General features: G+C 33.3%; 1 long non-coding RNA gene across 1 annotated transcript in view; it reads left to right on the plus strand.

Moving 5' to 3' along the window:
- The first annotated feature begins 283 nt into the window (after positions 1-283).
- LOC144965822 (uncharacterized) overlaps positions 284-17,888 on the plus strand; it is a 76,857-nt gene continuing 59,252 nt past the window's right edge. Inside the window, exons 1-2 of the long non-coding RNA XR_013644108.1 lie at positions 284-1,014; positions 2,195-2,576. This is a non-coding gene — a long non-coding RNA (uncharacterized LOC144965822). The remainder of the gene's footprint in view (positions 1,015-2,194; positions 2,577-17,888) is intronic.

A 17,888-nucleotide genomic window follows, 5' to 3' on the forward strand; every position in this document is an offset into this window, starting at 1 on the left:
AGCCTCGGTCCCTTTGCTTGTGAATCGAGGATATTGCGCTATATAAATGCTCAAGTCCAACGTACAAGTAATTTATAATATATCTAAAACGATAAGACTGTCTTTTGTCAGCGCACGGCTAAATAAATAATCGTCATATGAATTGTGTTTTCGTTATTGACTTGTCTACAGGGATCTGCACATTAAGAGTTAAAGTGAGTTTACACGGATCTGAACGTCGATGTGTGCTCACCAGCCCGTAACCTGCTCAATCTTTTATTGCTCATTCGCCACGTGTTTAATCTGTATATTATTATTAGTATTAATGAACTGTCGATACTTTAGGATATAGTATTTAGATCTCCTCGAGATATTTGTCGTATCAGAACTAACGGGGCGATTAGTGTGGTGATGACTTGATTTCATACTTATTTCAGTAACAGTTGTAGTTTGAGAGTAGTTTAGTAGTGAGTAAGTGGTAGGCGCGTGTTTTACACAATAAGTGCTTGAAGTTATAGACTTGAAAGAATATTAAGATGTATTTAAAAGCGGTGAACTTTATTCTTTGTGCTTTTATTACGAACTTTTATAATATACTTGTGACCTATAGCCATTGAACGGTATTATGTAAATTTTATATACGCATACGAATAATACATGTGATCCACCGTCTTTGAGCGGTTTTATGTCGGAATGAACTAGGTGTTGAAATTAAGAAAGTATCCGCAAATATAAAACTTGGTGATTTTCATTTATTCATCGTTGTGGAGAATAAATATATTTTCTTATATTAAAAAAAAAAAAAAAAAAAAAAAAAAAAAAAAAAAAAAAAAAAACAACAAAAAAACCCTCCAGATAAAAGAGAAAAAAAAATCAAAGATAAACAAAACAAAACAAAAACAAACAAACAGGCAAAAAAAATAAATAATAAACACCCAAACAAAATCATACTCAAAGACGAAGATTTCTTATCAACTTAACTCAAAATTCACCTGTAGGGTTCAGCTTGATCCCGACATAATACCAATTTGAGAGGTAGGTCATAAATGTTGTTGAGAATAGTAGTAGTAGTAGTAGTAGTAGTAGTAGTAGTAGTAGTAGTAGTAGTAGTAGTAGTAGTAGTAGTAGTAATAGTAGTAGTTGTTGTAGTCGTGGTAGAAGTAGTAGTAGTAGTAGTAGTAGTAGTAGTAGTAGTAGTAGTAGTAGTAGTAGTAGTAGCAGTAGTAGTAGTTGTAGTAGTAGTATTAGTAGCAGTAGTATTTGTGCAGTAATAGTAGTAGTAGTAGTAGTAGTAGTAGTAGTAGTAGTAGTAGTAGTAGTAGTAGTAGTAGTAGTAGTAACCCAGTGGTTACAATAAGTGCTGTCAGTGAATTACATTGAAATGTATTTGAATGGAATGTGCGTGTATTAGCCAAAGACGACTGAAATACATAATTAAAAAAAAATTAAATATGAATGCTTTTGGCAATTTTATATGACCTATCGACTCAATACGGCAATATTTCTAGATGGACATGATGCTAAAAAATTTATTTTGAGCTTTATGTGTAAAATTAGAGATAATACGTAATTAATGCCATCATTGAAAAGAGTTAGTTATATTTTTTCAATTTCAAACAGATTATATTTTCTATTTCTGGTCATTTTGACTTCAAAGATAATTTTATCTATCTGATCGCCTCGACATATTAATACCATTTTCAGGCTGTGGGGTATATAAAAACGGGGTGAACCAAATATGGAAAGGGTAATTTAAAGTTAGAATAATTTGAATGATCAGATGATATCAAAAATAATAATTTGAAGCTTTGATCAAAGAAAGGAGCTGAAGCTATTTTCGGCAATAAACAAATAAACTTAACTAATGTTATTTGACCGTTGATGCTATCTATATAATTAAGTACAATACTCACAACAGCTACCCGCTACATGAAAATATCAAGGATGAAGGATACAAATTTTGGCCCAAATTTTAAAGGTGTGGTTTTTATCAGAGTAAGGCAGTATTGAATTTTAAAAATTTATTACAGAAATGACCAAAAAGTTGAACATGGCTTGACCCATGTGAATAATGAGAAGTTAATAAAAGTATTTACCTGTGCCTTTCTTTTCAAAGTGCTTTTCGTATTTTTGAAAAAAAATCATGATACAACCGAATTTTGATCTACTTTTTTGGTCGGGTCTTAAAAGAAACCAATTAATTATGTTTTAACAGAGAATATTAAGCAAACTTTTATTTTGATCTGGACAAAAAACAACGCCACACAAAAAAAAAAACCCCCGATCAAACCAACGTACAAATAAACAAACAAAAAGAAATGACTTAAAATAGGAATTGTAAATCAATCAGCAAGTCTCCAAATCAGAAAATTTTGCTGAATTGGTTAAAAAAAACAACTCAACAACCATTAATCATTTACAATCCAGTAAAACAATAAATAGTTATAGAGGACTCCTAATTGTGTACAGAAAACATTTTCATTTATATCCATGAGCTAAAAGACAAACAACTCCTAGCTTTGAAAGTGCAACAGTCATCAAATATCCAGACAGGAGTCCACAGCCTTCTATGTCAACCAGCTATTTCACCTCTTGAAGTAAGTACATTAATTTATTTTTCTATATCCGCAAACCCCCCCCGGTCACCATTTAGTTGCTTTGACAATAATAAGGGTAAAAAGTGTGATGCCAAAAAAAAATGGAAGTGTAAAACCACTCTACCCACAGGACACTTATACCTTGTGCAATTGATCTTCTGGTTTCAGTGTAATGGCATCTAATTTCTAGTCTAAATATACATAGTGTGCGCTTGGCTAAGAAGCTCACAACATTGCCATCCGGAAGTTTAACGGACCAACACACAAAACTGTGTGTAACTATGAACTTTTATAGTCTGGATAATACAGTTAAGTGAGAATTACTCATAAACGCGGATGGTAAAAACCAATAACAAAGACCTGAATGACTTCAACTTCATTCTATCTGCTCGTCATCAAAGGTCATCCATCCTGGTTTTTTTACGTCCCGTAATTCTAAGAATCTACATATATACATAAATCATGCTAATAGTGTCAGAGGATGAAATAATCAGTCAGAAGGTGCAAGTTTTGGATTTGCATTTTATTTTTTGCATTTTCTGAATGAATATGCTCCCCGGAGCATTTTAATCTTTATTTCAAGAAAATCGAGTGATTTTTCATGAATTTATGGTCAGATGTATTGGAAAGGTATCCAGCAACATTTCTCAAATTTCATACTTTTTCAACTTGACTAGTAGTGAAAATTTAGAAGTGAAATTAAGCTTTGATATTTCCCGAAAATGTACAAAAAGTATTGATTTCATAATTTATGACAAGAACTAATTTTTGATCAAAATTGACCTTCTAACTAAACTTGGAAATATCTCAGTTCAAACCCTTTTTCATCATCCGACTGATTATGTCATTCACTGATGCCACTTATGATTCAATATGTAAACTATTCATTATTAGTCCTCCGATGGACTGGTTACATACAAAATTCCAATGAGTTTGGAACCGGAATAGTAGAAGGTATGACGTCAGGACTTCCTTACCCCACTGTAAATCCACCGTCTCAAAACGGTATTATGCATGTCGGCATGACTGGGAACCCGAAAAGTGGATTTAGAGTTGAAATGAGAGAATATGTTAATTTTTGAACTTTTGGAATGTAAAAATTATTGTCTACGCTCTATCATAACGTGTATATGGAAATCAACCCCGAGTTTCATGTTTGTGTCTATAAGTTCAATTTCCAACACCTATCTCATTCCGACTTAATACCGCTTTGAGACGTTGGGTTACCGCTGTGACTGTTAATTCTTTTTTTTGTGTGTGTGTTCTTTTTGGGTTCCTATCGAAACAGTGTCATACTCTCTAAGATGACAATTATACAGATGAGAAAGAAGAAGAAGAAGAAGAAGAAGAAGAAGAAGAAGAAGAAGAAGAAGAAGAAGAAGAAGAAGAAGAAGAAGAAGAAGAAGAATTGGGAGCAGAAGGGATAGGGGGAGGAGGAGAGAATCGAGAGGATTCGGAGCAGGAAAGAGGAGGAGGAAGGATAGGGGAGGAGGAGGAGGAGAGGAGGAATGGAGGAGAGAGGGAGGAGGAGGAGAGGTGGAAGAAGAAGAAGAAGAAAGAAGAAGAAGAAGAAGAAGAAGAAGAAGAAGAAGAAGAAGAAGAAGAAGAAGAAGAAGAAGAAGAAGAAGAAGAAGAAGAAGAAGAGGAGGAGGAGGAGGAGGAGGAGGAGGAGGAGGAGGAGGAGGAGGAGGAGGAGGAAGTGAAGAAGTCTTATAAGGTGATGCGAAAATCACACACCAGCTGCTTGCATTAGCTAATCTATTCATAATAAAAAGTTTTATGATTTTACAACCATGCAACACGTTTTGAAACCCGATCTAATTAAATATTTTATTGGGACACAGCACAATAGAGCACATAGCACAACACATTCAACATGGTGAGTTCAGGATTATGATTTCATTCAACAGCGATTCAAATCATCTCTCTTAATCCTTCGAGCAGCTTGAGTGTTTGCCCTGCAGTAATTACCTATTATCGATTATCAATTACTTTGATTGCTAGCTTACAAACTACCAGTGGCGGTTCTAGCCTATATACAGTGGTAGGGCAAAGATGATTCGGTCATATATATATATATATATATATATATATATATATATATATTTATTTATTTTTATTTTTTTTTATCAATTAATGTATTTATTATAGTATTTATTTATTTATTTTATTTTATTTTAATTAATTTTCTTTCACCTTTAAAAAATAATATTTCAACCACAAATAATAACATTCACAATGAAATGACAATACCAGTAGATTTTAATTATTCCAAACGTAATCAAAAATGAATCACGAAAGAATACAACAAAAAAATAAAGCGACGAGACAAAATGCGACAACACCTTGACAATACAATTCCATTTCGTTCACTCTGAAAAATTAAAGAGATGCTTTAATCCCTCAACGGCGAGATTAATATTTCTGTTACATTACTGGTTTTCAGTAGTATGTAGTAACATTAAAATTTTCATCGAGAAGCAACAACAGCGATATGACTCGATTTTCATTCAGAGCTCAAATTGCATCATTTTTACTGCTGTCTTGGTGGTTAGAATGATTGTGCCGGTGGTGGTAGTGGTTGGAATAGTGGTAGCGGTGGTGGTGGTGGTGGTGGTGGAGGAGGATGTAATTATGATAGTGGTTTTGGTGGTGCTGTTGGTTAGAATGATAGTTGTGGAGACGATAACGGAAATTGTATGATGATGTTGATATTGTTTTTATTGCTATTGTAGTACTTGTTAATGTTGTTGTTGTTGTTAATGATGATGATGCTGATGATGATGATGATGATGATGATGATGATGATGATGATGATGATGATGATGATGATGATGATGATGATGATGACGACAACGACGATGTCGTCGACAATGATAGTTACCATACGATATTACAAAGTTTATTCAATCTTAGGCTTTCGACAATAAATCATACAATTTGATGACCACATACATGAAAGTGGAAAAAAATGGTAAATAGAACCAAATAATAAACTGATACCATTAATAACCACAAAAAAAAAATACAACAATAATAATACCACCAATACGTACAATAATAATAATAATAATAATAATAATAATAATAATAATAATAATAATAATAATAATAATAATAATAATACTAATAGTAATAGTAATAGTAATAATAATAATAATAATAATAATAATAATAATAATAATAATAACAATAACAATAATAACAATAATAACAATAATAACAATAACAATAACGATAATAATAATAATAATAATAATAATAATAATAATAATAATAATAATAATAATAATAATAATAATAATAATGATCATAATAATAATAATAATAATAATAATAATAATAATAATAATAATAATAACAATAATAATAATAATAATAATAATAATAATAATAATAATAATAATAATAATAATAATAATAATAATAATAATAATAATGATAATAATATTACCATCATCATTACTACCACCACCATCAATACTACTACCACCACCGCTACCACTATCACTACCACCATCACCATCATTATTACGTTTCCAATCATTTTTTTTTCTCGTCTTTTAAAATTTGATATCTATCAAAACAGACGAAAATTCCGGTGATTTTTTTAAAGGGTAGTTAAAATATCTACGATTTTATTAGCCCTGAAAACTGCGATCTTTTATTTTCCTATTTCAAGGTCTGCTATGACAAGTATTAGTTCCATAGTCAAAATAAGGCAAACAAAAACAAAGTTTATTTAATCTTAGGCTTTCGCCAATACTTCATACAATACAATTAAGACAAAATAATGTTACCAATCTCTCCTCATGCATTCGTTAGACTATCACAATAATGACCGTGTTATCTTTACTCCTCGCACAACCAACCCCTAGCTTCCCGCCGTTCATCGCGAACTATATTATGTATGTATTAGCTTCAGGACGGGCAAGTACGGAATCTGCCCACCCTTCCTTTATATTAAACGTATTTATTTCCTCTATAACTTAGTTAGAATTCAACTCTCTCCTTTCTCAGAAGAGTATTTCTCGTATACTAATTCAATTTTTGAGAAAACCAAAATGGTGGTTGTATTTTATATATTTATTTAGTCGTGACTTTTGAATAAAAGTGTTTTGTTTTATTAGACGGAATACAATAGAAAATTGCATTGTTTTGCAAAATTATTTTGTCTGGCAATAAAAATACAGCGGTAATTACTTTAAGAATAAAAAAAAAACTAACAAATTAATTTGTTAAAAAACAAAACAAAAAAAAAAAACAAAAAAAAACAACAACAAAAAACAAATAAGAAAACAATTTAAATAAATGAGTTTTGAGAAGCACTAAAGAAAACGAGAAAAAAAGAAATGGTTTAAATGGATAAACAAATATATAAAAACAACACAAATTAATACTAAATTGATATAAAATTAGTAAATTAATAAATTTAATTCAATACTGGAACCTTCCCAAAGTCATTACATCAATGGTACCAGCACAAGTAAGGCAATAAATAAGAGAAAGTTCGTTTGCCAAAATCCCTATTTAGTTTTCACTGGTTAATAAGGTGGGCTCATTTGAATTAGCCCGACCTAGTACTAGAGAGGCCAGACAGCGAAAATCGTCAGGCGACGTGACGATGAGATGACGATGTGGGCGGAGTGGAGTGGTTTGGGGGGGGGGGGGGGGGGGAGGGATAAAAAAAAAGAACAGGAGCGTATCCTGGTTTATGCATTCAGGGGTGCATGGTGATTCGCAATCTATCAAAAATACACACAAATTGATTTCAGTACGAAGTATCACGTTTAAGTAGTAACTTTTGAAATTATCTAATTTAAATTTGATTATTTCGGACCTGGTAATACAGCATATAACTTGAAAAAACAGGCTGGTATTTGCCCACCCTGCCCATTATTACCAGCCGTCCCTGCAAACTACACACGGGGAGGGGGAAAAATTAGACAACAGCTTTTATCACATCAAGGGAGAAAAAAGTTAAATATATGACACATTGTCTCAATACGGTTTTATGTTGAAGCGAACCCTATAATAGGTGCAGATCTGATAAAACAGATTGTTATGGCCCTTAGTGCACATAATAGCCGAACACAAGTATGGGCTTGATTCAACACGTTTTAAATGGCTCATATTATTTCGCGTAATTTCGGGTTGGTTTCACAGAAAAATAGTAATATCGGTGTCATGCCTAGTCTACATGTTGTGTAGCTGTTGGCTCTTTGTAATGCGCTTTGAGTTTGTTAGTGCATATTGTTCTAGATAAATGCTCACGATTTAAAAAAAAAGTTCCATTACAACAATAAGCCCATACCAATTGTGGTTATCAGATCCGTGAATGAGTACACTTCGTTATGGGCTTATTGTTGTCAAACTCAAACCATCGCAAAAATATTGGTCATTACAACCATGTTTGAACTAGCCCATAATAAGTGCTTTCGGTTATCAGACCTTGAGATTAATATGTGCACCTGTGGTTAACCGTAGCCTTGGTTGATTTTCATAGCTTTACACAAGGACTTGTATTTTGACGTCACTTTTTGGTAAATGGTAAATGAGTTGTCATTAGTAGTTCTGCTCAATGAAACAATAAATGATCCTATTGTTAGATTTATTGAATACAACTCACGATTCGCTTTCTTTTGGTCTGTATCTTTACGAAATTTTTAGTCAGTGTCAGGCTATGACTCTACGAAGGCTATGTTCAGTATCAGGCTAAGCGTTTACGAAGGCTACGGTCAGTATCAGGCTATGACTCTACGAAGGCTACGGTCAGTATCAGGCTATGATTTTACGAAGGCTATGGTCCGTATCAGGCTATGAGTTTACGAAGGCTATGGTCCGTATTAGGCTATGACTCTACGAAAGCTACGGTCAGTATCAGGCTATGAGTTTACGAAGGCTACGGTCAGCATCAGGCTATGAGTTTACGAAGGCTTCGGTCAGGATCAGGCTATGACTCTACGAAGGCTACGGTCAGTATCAGGCTATGAGTTTACGAAGGCTTCGGTCAGTATCAGGTTATGAGTTTATGAAGACTTCGGTCAGTATCAGGTTATGAGTCCAAAAGGCTACGTTCAGTGCCAGACTATGAATTTACTAAGGCTACGGTCAGTATCAGGCTATGAGTTTACGTCTAGCTACGGTAAGTATCAGGCTATGAGTTTACGGCTAGCTACAGTCAGAATCAGGCTATGAGTTTACGGCTAGCTACGGTCAGTATCAGGCTATGAGTTTACGGCTAGCTACAGTCAGTATCAGGCTATGAGTTTACGGCTAGCTACGGCCAGTATCAGGCTATGCGTTTACGGCTAGCTACGACCAGTATAGGACTATGAGTTTACGGCTAGCTACGGTCAGTATCGGGCTATAAGTTTACGGCAAGCTACGGCCAGTATCAGGCTATGAGTTTATGGCTAGCTACGGTCAGTATCAGGCTATGATTTTAAGAAGGCTATGGTCAGTGTCAGGCTATGACTCTACGAAGGCTACGGTCAGGATCAGGCTATGAGTTTATGAAGGCTATGATCAGTATCAGGCTATGAGTGTACAAAGGCTTCGGTCAGGATCAGGCTATGAGTTTATGAAGGCTACGATCAATACTAGCTATGCGTTTACGAAGGCTTCGGTCAGTATCAGGTTATGAGTCCACAAAGGCTACGTTCAGTTCCGGACTATGAATGTATTAAGGCTACGGTCAGTATCAGGCTTTGAGTTTACAAAGGCAACGTGTAAACCCGATGACGAAAACTGAAGTAAAAGTTATATTGATGAATTGCGTTTATTTAGAAGACTCATAAATGTTCATGGTTACACATAGTTTTGTGCGTTGGTCCGTTATATTTCCGGATGGCAGCGTTGTGAGTTTCTTAGTCAAGCGCACAGCATCTATAGTCTGATTAATACGATTTAGCGAGAATAAATATGGCTGGCCAAAACAATATCAGACCTGAGGGACGTCAATTTTGTTCAAACTGTTGATGAGAGATTTGATATTTTAATTTTTCTTACAGTAATACCCTACTTTGGCGTAATACTCTGCAAAAAAAAAAAAAAAAAAACAACACGTATATAAAATTTTGGCTAGACTTCACGGAAATCCCAAGTTTTAGAGTTTTGACAAGGTGAGGGTCATATCTAGTCAATTCATATAATTTGTGACCCATCAACTCAAAACGATAATTATCTCGGGATGACTCCGGCTCCCAAAAGTGAATTTAGAAATAGAAAGATAAGAAATACGGACTTGGAGTCTTTTATAGTGCAAAAAGTAGTATTTATTCTCCATCATAACCAAGTGATTTTACCCGGCTATGTGCGTAGCCATCGTTATGTTTTAGCCTGACACTGAAATCCAAAAGGACTGGCAGTTTGACAACATTATTTGGTTTTTGCACCGCTTAGTGAGTTGTCGTTAGTAGTGCTCATGAAAACAAGTTATTTCATTGGTTGAACTATTGAATACAACTCACGATTTGTTTTCTTTTGTGGCAAAAGACTGGCATTTTGACGTAATTGTTTGGTCAGTGTCGGGCCATAACTTTACGAAGGCCACGCTATGTGCGGCTGTGTGGTCTAGTGGTCTTTAGCAAAACATGCTCTACAACCGAAGCCATCGTTAACTTATAGATAGAATGAAGATGACGTCACACATGCCTTTGTTACTGTTTTTTGCCATCCGCGTTTGTGAGTTGTTATCACTAAACTTTATTAACAAGACTATAAAAGTTCATGGTTACACAGAGTTTTGTGTGTCGTCTGTTATACTTCCGGATGGCAATGTTGTGAACTCCTTGGCCAAGCGCATTCTATCTATAGCCTGACACTGATCAAAAAATGACGTCAAAATACCAGTCTTTGGCCACAAAAGAAAACAAATCGTGAGTTGTATTCATTAGTTCAACCAATGGGACCACTTGTCTTTTTGGGTTTCAGTGTCAGGCTATAGATAGTATGCACTTGGCTAAGAAGTTCACAACATTGCCATCCGGAAGTATAACTGGCCAACACGCAAAACTATGTGTAACCATGATCGTTTATAGTCTGGTTAATACAGTTTGATGAGAATTACTCATAAATGCGGATGGCAAAAAACAATAACAAAGACCCGAGTGACGTCATCTTCGAACTATCTATAGATAGTATGCAGATGACGTCACTCAGGCCTTTGTTATTGTTTTTGCCATCCGCGTTTGTGAGTTGTTCTCACTAAACTGTATTAACCAGACTATAAAAGTTCATGGTTACACAGAGTTTGTGTGTTGGTCCGTTATACTTCCGGATGGCAATGTTGTGAACTCCTTGGCCAAGCGCATTCTATCTATAAATTAACGATGGCTACGCTACAACACATTGTTCATTTTCTTTAAATGTTGTGATGTACAAAACAAATTTGAATAAGAAAAATGTTGGTTGTATCGTAACGAATGTGACGATCTTCCTATAGATAGTATGCGCTTGGCTAAGAAGCTCATAACATTGCCATCCGGAAGTATAACGGACCAACACACAAAACTGTGTGTATCCATGAACGTTTATAGTCAGGTTAATACAGTTCAGTGAGCATTACTCATAAACGCGGATGGCAAAAAAACAATAACAAAGACCTGAGTGACGTCATCTTCGAACTATCTACAGTTGATAAGGATAGGGTTAAATCATGGATTGTTTGAATGTCCTTCAGAGTCATTAGGTCCATGGAGCCGGAATCTATCCCGGTTTCTACAACCTGAAACGGACAATAACAATTAATTGCTCTCTACCCTTTGGATAGTACGCTGGCCTGTGGAAACAAAAACAGTCTGTCATATTTAACAGACCCAGCTACCCAATCTTGAGAAAAACCCTGATTGCACCCAAGATTGATCTTGGCTCCTTTGCGTGTGAAGTGAGTGCTCTAACAACTGAGCTATCGGAACCACTATGAATTGTTTAGAAATCTACAAAATATATCGATTGTGTTCATTATGGTCCCATGCCTCAGGCGAAAATTAAGCTGTAGATTACAGATGATATCAACTGTGAACGACTTTACAACTGCCAAAGGCCAAATTGATTCAAAAACTATGAGGTAGATTATGAAGGATTTTTAAAAATTGTATTAGAAATTCATTCAATAGCCGAAATATTATGACATTAAGCTCATTATACATTACTTCTGGTTACTTACGTTAACCAGATGGTACCAAAAGGAAAGAACAAACGAGAAATTTAATAAAAGGGGAAAAAAGAAAGAAATTCCGTGACAACATTGAATATTGTTAGACCATCGAGACAATAGGAAAAAAAGTGAATCAAGATATTTTTTTCATGTAAATAAAGCATAATTAAACAAAACACCAGTAAGATCAGGAGTGCCTCGAGGGACAGTCTTAAGCCCATTGCTCTTCCATATTTACATATTGATCATTCATAATTAGTTTACTCAAAATTATTATTATTATTATTATTATTATTATTATTATTATTATTATTATTATTATTATTATTATTATTATTATTATTATTATTATTATTATTATTATTATTATTATTATTATTATTATTTATTATTATTATTATTATTATTATTATTATTATTATTATTATTATTATTATTATTGTTATTATAATTATTATTATTATTATTATTATTATTATTATTATCATTATTATTATTATTATTATTATTATTATTATTATTAATATTATTATTATTATTATTATTATTATTATTATTATTATTATTATTATTATTAATTTTGTTTTATTATTATTATTGTTATTATTATTATTATTATTATTATTATTATTATTATTATTATTATTATTATTATTATTATTATTATTATTATGATCCTTATTATATTAGTATTATTACCATCATCATCATTGTGCTGTTGTCATTATTCTTATCATCATTATTGATTTTACTATTTGTGATGGCGAGTAAAAAGTAGTCTAGTAAAAAATGCTCGAATACCAAATTTGGCATGTTGTTCCTGTTCAAAGTGTGTTTCGTTTGTACGAGTACTTTGGATAGAATTTTATTTTGTTGTAAAAAAAAAAAAAAAAAAAAAAAAAAAAAAGGAACGCCTTTTTTTCGGCACCATGTGCGTGGCAAAATCGTTAAAATCTATCAGCAAACATCATATTATTATAAGTTTAAATTGTTTCAACTGTGCAAACTTGTCTATACACAGTTTAAAAAATATCTGCGACAATTAAACTTGTTAGAATGTTTATACGCCCTTAAAAAAGCCTTTAAGCATATTTATTTTGGGCGGTTATGTGATCTTAGATCTATATGATTTAGTATCATGTTCATTATTATCACCAACATCATTATCACCATCTTCATAAACGTTAATAATAATATAGTCACATATTGACGAGGAAATCAAACACAGTTTACGATCGTTTAAGGCACTAAGCCTGTTATTTACCGTTCAAGCCCCATTCTCGTGATCCCACGGCTGGTCAATATTATAAGTAATAATAATACCTCGCATGATTGTCACACCTGTCGCGACTCTAAAAACCACAAAATTGCCAATCAATAGTTTGTATTGTGATCGCCACTTGTCACTATAATTTCCCGTTGTAATCGTTAAAATGTATATTATATTATGAATCAATAAAAACGTGTACATTTGGTGTTAACTCACTCAACCCTAACAACGACTATATCCGTAGTTTACCCAGGTTACTTTTATTTTACGAGACAAATTATGGAGGAGGGGACAAATTATATCAAAGCTAATATTTTTAGTTTTTACATGTTAATGGTAGTGGAATAAAACGGTATATATCAATGCTCATTTTTAATACATTTTTTTCAATTTTGAAAAGTAGCAAAAATCTCTAGGATTGAGTGAGTTAATACTTACGAAAGAGTGAAAATGGAGAGGCTTCGTATTGGAACACTATAGACAATAATGGACATCAGTACAATAGTAAACAAATTAACGTGGAAAACAAATAAAATAGAATGCAAAATAATTTGTATAAGGCAGCTCCTACCGTTGTCTACATTTGGTGTTGTCATTTTCTCCCCGCCTAAATTAACTCGTAGTGTGGAGAGTAAATTACCACGGCCCTCGGACAGTCATTATTCAGTAAACAATGGCAGTGGTTGTTAACTTTTAAGCAAACAACAAAGGGCATTACTATGAATAGTATGTATTTCTGTAAAAGACTCACCAGTTCTACCATCAAGATCAATTAAACCAACCAACACACACACATACACACACACACACACACACACATACATATATATATATATATACACACACACACACACACACACATCTATGAGAAATTTTAAACATTTATGTTTACTTATCACCTAATTGGCGATCTAGAGACAATATCAAAGAGCAGAGTGACGTCAAATTCATTCATTCTAATGTTGAGTGTGTATCACAAATCTCATGCTTTGATTGGTCAAGAAACCTATCGCTTGATTATAATTCACAAATTAATTGTGAATATTTATTGTTCGTCTATCGATTTGTATCAACATCTATCTATCTATCTATCTATCTATCTATCTATCTATCTATCTATCTATCTATCTATCTATCTATCTATCTATCTATCTATCTATCTATCTATCTATCTATCTATCTATCTATCTATCTATTTATAAACCTGCATTTTTATCTATTTATCTACATATCTATCTATCTATATCTCCCTCTCTATCTATCAATCAATCAATCAATCAATCAATCAATCAATCAATATATCGATCTATCCAGCTATCTATCTATCCATCTATCTATCTATCTATCTATCTATCTATCTATCTATCTATCTATCTATCCATATATCTATTTGTAAAAACCAGCTCACCAATCAATCAATAGCCCGTATCGGGATCGCCACTGATCCCTCAATTTGTCAGTAACAACATTAAAAATATAACTCAATAAATAAAATATTGTTGTTACAGCCATTGTCTCCCCATCCGTTAAATAAATACACACACTAATCGTGAATTTGTATTTACTCTGATTTGTTTGCTTGTCGAATTAAAAACTAGAGGTCTCATAATATTAAACCTCTAATTCTTAACTCGACAAGCAAACAGATCGGGGTAAGTACACACAATAGGTAAGTATTTTATTTAAGCACATTCCAATAAATGTGTAATATCTATGTCGTTCGCATTCTCTTGGTTAAAAATCATTGGCATTGTTTGCTGAATGCTGAATGATGACTTTTCGGACAGTCCGAATAATTGGAGGTTATAGGATATGGGGCTTGGTTATCTTCTCTCCACCTTGGGTTAATGGCAGAATCGCTTGTATCTAGATAGCAATCGAATTATTGAATTTAACAAACAAACAAAAAATCAAACAAAACAAAAACAAACTAAACAAAACAACAACAACAACAAAACAAAAAAATACCCCAAAAAACCCAACAAAAAACAAACGAACAAAAAATAGAGAAAAACAAACAAACCAAAAGATAAAGAATATAAAAAAAAACAACAACAAAAACAAAAACAAAACAACAACAAACAAACCAACAAACCAACCAAACAACAAAACAAAAAACAAAAAACGCTGAGCTTTCAACATAACGCAATATCTACTAATGCTGTTCAAATCGCTGTTTAAGGGGCGGTTTGGGTCTTTTCAAAAAAAATTTTTAATTACCAATATTGGGCGGTTTTAATCATTCTGTATCGTCATTATAGGTTAAAAAACAACATTTATGGTGAAAAATTTTAATTATCTGTGTCGATACCCATTTTGCGACCTAATTTGGGGGTCTGACATCAAAAAATATAACAATCTTGTGGCAAACGTTCCACAAAAACTAATGAAGGAATGACCTCCATATTCTTCCCTCTTGTCAACATTGTACTATAGTGTGTCACCATAGAGAGCTTTTACGGCTTTAGCTTATGGAATTTTTATTAAAACATCACAAGGTTGAGAATCAAAATGTTATGAAATAATTGATGTTAAAAATTCAGAATTAGGATTATAATTCAAAATTCACATATCTTATCAAAAAAATCTCTCTATGGTGACACAATACATTATCTCTGTGATAACTGTGGAAATTTTCAGACAATTTCATTGAATAGATTCAGAGAAACGTTTGACACAGTATCCCATACCCTTAGAAATATGACATTTTGAGAAAATATCAAAATAGCTTCCCGTTTTTCACACTTTTCTTACTATCTGTACCATTTTCGACTGTGTTTTTCATGCCTTTATAGTCTACTTTGAGAATTTGGACTTCAATTATATTATTTCTAGGGTAATAAAATATCAATTTCCACCAAAATCTCAAAATCAATTTTTCGAAGGATTTTCCTAATAATTAGACCCAAACCAGTCCAAAGCTAAGAGCGACAATTATCATGTAAACAAGAAGTGTTGTAAACCGATATTAAATTTTTTTTTTTCCGACAGAGACAACGCTGATACTTGCCAGGTACACGTTTTTTTACTCCTGACTATTCGTTTATTTTTTTCTTCTTCTTCTTCTTATTTATTTATTCATTTATTTAATTTTTTTGGTTATATAACGAAAAGGATTTTCCGTATTTTCCTACGCCCAGGGAGGTAAATGTATTTACCTCTTTCTCATTGAATCATGTCGCGGGACAAAGTTAATGCAAGGGAAATAATCATTAAATATTGTTCGGATTCATAGTTGTATATAATTCTAGGGTTATTTCCCTTTATTACGATACCGTTACTAACATCACTCGTCGGGAAATAATACGATGAGGAAAACTTTGCGTCTACCTGGATTTAACGTGATGTAGGCAATAGATAGTTCGAATATGACGTCACTCAGGTCTTTGTTATTGTTTTTTTGCCATCCGCGTTTATGAGTAATGCTCACTGAACTGTATTAACCTGACTATAAACGTTCATGGGTACACACAGTTTTGTGTGTTGGTCCGTTATACTTCCGGATGGCAATGTTATGAGCTTCTTAGCCAAGCGCATACTATCTATAAGCTGTTTTTGTAATTGGCTGAAGGAGAGTTTAGAGTCCGAAACACGATCATAGGAATTAAACTTGGGGTTTTACTTATGTATGTTTTAATGAGGACAGTGGATGTAGTTGGGTCTGTTGATAATCTCTTTTGAATATCAATATAGATATACGAGATATATACTTTCTTATATTGATATCTTACACAGGCTTGACCCTGTGATTAAAGGTCATCATAATATATAATGTTTTTAAAACTTACTTTGGAATGGTCGAGTGAAATTATAACAAGCTCAAAATTCTTACATTAAATGTAACATTGTCATATTAATTATAATAATTAAAACCAGAGAATAGAAGTTAACTGGCTAAGACACTTCCACCACTATTCTCATAAAAAAAAACATTATAAAGTTGAGCTTTTATATAGCGCAATATTTACTAAACGTGTTCAAAGCGGTTTATTAAAGCCCATGACCAATACTCTTCAACAGTCGTAACGTCACTTCCTTCCTAATGACGCATGGTAACTTAGTAACAATGGCTCTAAACTATCGGAACAATGGCGGACGCCCGTATGAAATATTTCCCCGGCGAACATAGAAGCGTATTCAGAGGGAAAAAAACATAAATTTGGTCATGTTTTGACTTTTACACATTCTGATCACAAGGCATATGAAAAGTTCTTGCCAGCATGAAGAATAAAAAGTAATTATTTTCTTTGTTTAGAACAAAGATGACCGCCGTCTGCGGGCGGCGTGACATCAGACTACTGAATCCAATAGCAAAATGTAATATATTGAATGAGACATGATGACGCATGTTAGGCGGTATTACAATTTTTTCCCCGACAGAGACAACGCTGTTAACGACTGGTGCTAATTTTACACATGAGTACGGTGAGAGAATGTGAGTCAAGAGTCTTTTCCAAGGACTCGACTATGCGCCGAGCGAGGCTCGAACCCAGGATCTTCCGATCCGAAAGCGAATGTCATACCACAAGATCACATAGCCATATATATATATATAATATATATATATATATATATATATTGAGTCGTGTTTGATACAAATATGGTATGGATAGTGCTCGACATGTAGCAATGGAGCGAATTATTATTTTAAAATTTACCACAATGTTGGAGTTAATCTACATCGATGTTTCAGGCCTAATCAGCCATCGTCAGGACTGTGTGTTACATGAGTTTGGTTTGTTGTCTGTTGTTGAAGACAACAATTGTCTGTTTGGTATGTTTGTTCAATAAACAACAACAGACAACAAACCAAACTCATGTAACACACAGTCCTGACGATGGCTGATTAGGCCTGAAACATCGATGTAGTCTGACTCCAACA

Source organism: Berghia stephanieae, chromosome 2, assembly GCF_034508935.2.
Source record: "Berghia stephanieae isolate SIO BIC M18660-M18661 chromosome 2, UCSD_Bste_1.3, whole genome shotgun sequence".
Classification (NCBI taxonomy): Eukaryota; Metazoa; Mollusca; class Gastropoda; order Nudibranchia; family Aeolidiidae; genus Berghia; species Berghia stephanieae.